Source organism: Mus caroli, chromosome 6 (assembly GCF_900094665.2).
Source record: "Mus caroli chromosome 6, CAROLI_EIJ_v1.1, whole genome shotgun sequence".
Lineage (NCBI taxonomy): Eukaryota > Metazoa > Chordata > Mammalia > Rodentia > Muridae > Mus > Mus caroli.
Window position 1 is genome coordinate 90,389,925 of NC_034575.1, and position 3,727 is coordinate 90,393,651.

Genomic DNA, 3,727 nt, shown 5'->3' on the forward strand with positions numbered 1-3,727 from the left:
TATATTTCATAATAATGACATTTGGAAGAACACTGGTCCATTCTTTGGGGGAACAGGAACAATGAACCTTATTGATTGTAGTCAGGACAGTAGGACTCTCTAAGCCCACACCCTACTTCTGCTGGCTGTCTGGGATGGAAGCTACGAGGCTCAAATGCTCAGTGTCAGGAGCTGAGTTGGAACAGGCACCCTTCAGCAGCCAAGGCCCTCTCCCTTCCTCTGTGTTCTTGCTGGGCTAGGTGGTCCAGGGCTCGGAACTCCTTGGAAACCATGTAGTTTTTGAGGTCTGCTACTCTGTTGCTGGAGCCGTATTCATTGCCATACCAGAAAATGAGCTTTATAAAATTGTCATTGAGTGCAATACCAGCCCCAGCATCAAAGGTGGAAGAGTGGGTATTGCTGGTAAAGTTGTAGGAGACAACTTGGTCCTCAGTATAATCAGGATGCCCTTTACTGACCCACTTATGCCTGCTTCACCACCTACTTGATGTCATCACACTTGGCATTTTTTTTTTCTAGGTAGCATGTTCAGATCCCCAAATGATGCCCTGAGGGGAGAGGCATGGACGGCCATCCCTGTAAGCTTCCTATTCAGCTCTAGGATGACCTTGTCCACAGTGCTGGCAGAGCCAATGGATGCAGGGATGATGTTCTGGGCAGCCCCATGGCCATCATACCACAGCTTCCCAGAAGAGTTATCCACAGACTTCTGAGTGGCATTGGTGAAATGTGATCTTGAGTCCCTCTGTAAGACCAAAGTTATCATGGATGACCTTGGCCAGGGCAGTGGGAGTGGAGGAGGGCAAGCAGTTGGTGTGAGAGGCATAATTAACAATTGAATGAGTTGTTATGCTTCTCAGAGTCCACACTCAGCACAGACATGGGGCATCAGCAGAAGGGGCAGAGATGATGACCCTTTTTGCTCTACTTTTTCAGTGGGCCCTAGCCTTCTCCATGGGGACACCAGTAGACTTCATAACATACTCGGCACTAGATTCACCCCATTTGATGTTGGGGGAATCTCTCTTCTGGAAGATGGAAATGACCTTCCATTTGATGACAAGTTTTCCATTCTTAGCCATGACTAGGCTGTGTTATAGTTCACTGATACAGAGTGTGTCAAAGCACATAGGATTAATACCTAGTGCAGCCTTCCTACCATATACCAGTCTAAATAGCAGCTCTCGCTCTCTCTCCCTCTCCCTCTCCCTCCCTCTCCCCCCCCTCTCTCTCTCCCTCTCTCTCTCTCTCTCTCTCTCTCTCTCTCTCTCATCTTTTAATCACACTCACTGTAACTATAGGATGAGAAGTAATGAGCAGTTGTTGAAGGCCTGCCTTTTCCAGAAATGTAGGCTCTCCCATCAAGCATCTGGAAGACTCCTGCAAAGAGCGCTTTGCTTATTCCCCAACCTTAACACCCACACACGTGTGTATTCTGCCTTATTTCCTTAGGTTGGTGTATATAATTTCCTTTCTTTATCCTTCTCTCCATACTGTGGGGTACAATAGCTTGCTTAGATTGTTGGGCTGAAATTGTGAAGATAGTAAAGGTGTGGTGTTAGTCTACCTTTTGCATATAAGCAATGAGTTCATTGCAAGCAGGTGCTTCCTGCAATGTAGTTATCATTTAGAAAGTAGGCATTGTCTTGGTCTACTTTGCTTTCACCCCTCCAGCACCATCTTTCAGCCACAGATAGTATAATGAATGCTCAGAGGAAAGTCGCAGGTCAACATCTGGGATTCGAATACAGACCTCTAAGTTCCACCCTGACTGGCTCACTCTTTGTCAGGCTCATTTGATATATGTTGGTGCCTATAGCCCTGTATCCCGGCAGGCAGACTAAACGTGTGCTTAGGTAACAGCAAAGCAACACACACACACACACACACACACACACACACACACACACACACACACAGAGAGAGAGAGAGAGAGAGAGAGAGAGAGAGAGAGAGAGAGAGAGAGAGAGGTTGGAAGGGCTTGGTAAAGTGCAGAGTGAGGACCTGGGTTAGGACTTTCCACACTTAGGTAAAGAACTGACAGGCACAGTGGTGCGTTCCTGTAACACCAGCACGAATGAGGTGGACAGGACAATCCCTGGGGCTTGACGGCCAGGGAGCCAGCTGTACTGTTGAGTTTTATGCACAATTAGAGACCCGGTCCCATAGATAAACTGGGTAGCAATGGAGGAAGACACTCATCCTGGACCTCTTGTCTCTACACACATGCACGTGTACTTATTCGTGGACACATGCAGAAACATGTCCACACACACACAAATAATTAAGTATATGCCACATCAAGAAAATCCATGATGCAACACTTGGTCTTCCTTTCATTTAAGGTTGTTTTTATTTTGAAATTCAAGGGAAATGTGAGAAGGGGCCATCTCTTTAGGCCTCAGAGCCCTCTTAAAATTCTAACTCTAGTTCTGGGTCCTTTAAACATAATAAAATGGTGTTTCATTTTAAAATATTCTTTTCATTACTTCAGAGAAAGCTTCCCTCGCATTGAGCTAATGAGCTTTCCCTGCAAAACGTGGCTGGGAGGGAATGCACTTTCGAGTGACTGCTCTCCAGGTGCTCCACAGGTCTAGCGCGGCTCCAGAGAGAAAATCAGGGACGTGATAATGGCCAGACCTGTGTCTCAGGATGATGCTACACGGAGGTTTCAGGCGTGACACTGTTTCCTGACTTCTTATTCTTTATGTTAAGTCTGACAAGGAGAGCATTTCCACTTTATATTCTGAGCAAGTGTTCTTCTCAGTACTTAATGACTAATTCAGATGCTTCGGACCTCCCCACCCCTTTTGAAACAGGCTTTCATAATGTAGCTCTGGCTGGCCTAGAACTCACCATGTAGACCAAGCTACCTTTGAACTCACAGAGATCTGCCAGCCTCTCTGCCTCCCATGTGCTAGGTTAGGAGGCATTTATCACCCATCCCAACTTGGGGTTTATTTCTTTAAAAATCCTTTTATTCCACCACTGGAGGGTCATTGGGGAATTCACTGAGGGAAGATGTTGGTAGGAGTGTGAAAGGAATTTTTGTTGGCTTAAGGAATTGATAAATCTTCAGTCAACTTGCCTTCACTTCCTCCTCCTTCCTCCCTCCCTCCCTCCCTCCTCTTTCCTTTTTCTGGTTTCTTTGAGGCAGGGTCTCCCCCAAACAATCCCAGGTTGGTCTGGAACTTGCTTTGTAGTCAAGAATGATCTGGAACTTCTGAGCCTTTTGTCTCTTCCTTGAGAACTGCAGGTGTGTGTCACCATGCCTGGTTTACGGGATGCTGGGAACTGAAGCCAAGGTTTGTCATGTGTTAGGGATGCAAATACTTTAACCCATACACTTACATCCCCAGCCTTGTGTTTCCTTTATATCTGTGATTCGCTGTTCCTAAATATAATCGCCTTTATTAAAATTACATATACTTAATGTTGCTTACCTCAAAAACAAACAAACAAACAAACAAACCAACCACAAAATCCGAAGTCCCCTTTTCTGTTTTACCCATATAAACAGATGAATTTGTATTATCTAGAAAACAGATATATGTTTATAGTAACTGAAGTGAGGTTGTCCTACCTGATGGCTGATGGGCATGCCCACTGGTGACAATAACCACGCTTATTATTGAAGGAGAAGTTGCTATTTCCAGGCATCTTAGAAGGACTTCACTCTCTCTTTTTTTTTTTTTTTTTTTTTTTTTTTTTTTTTTTTTTTTTTTTT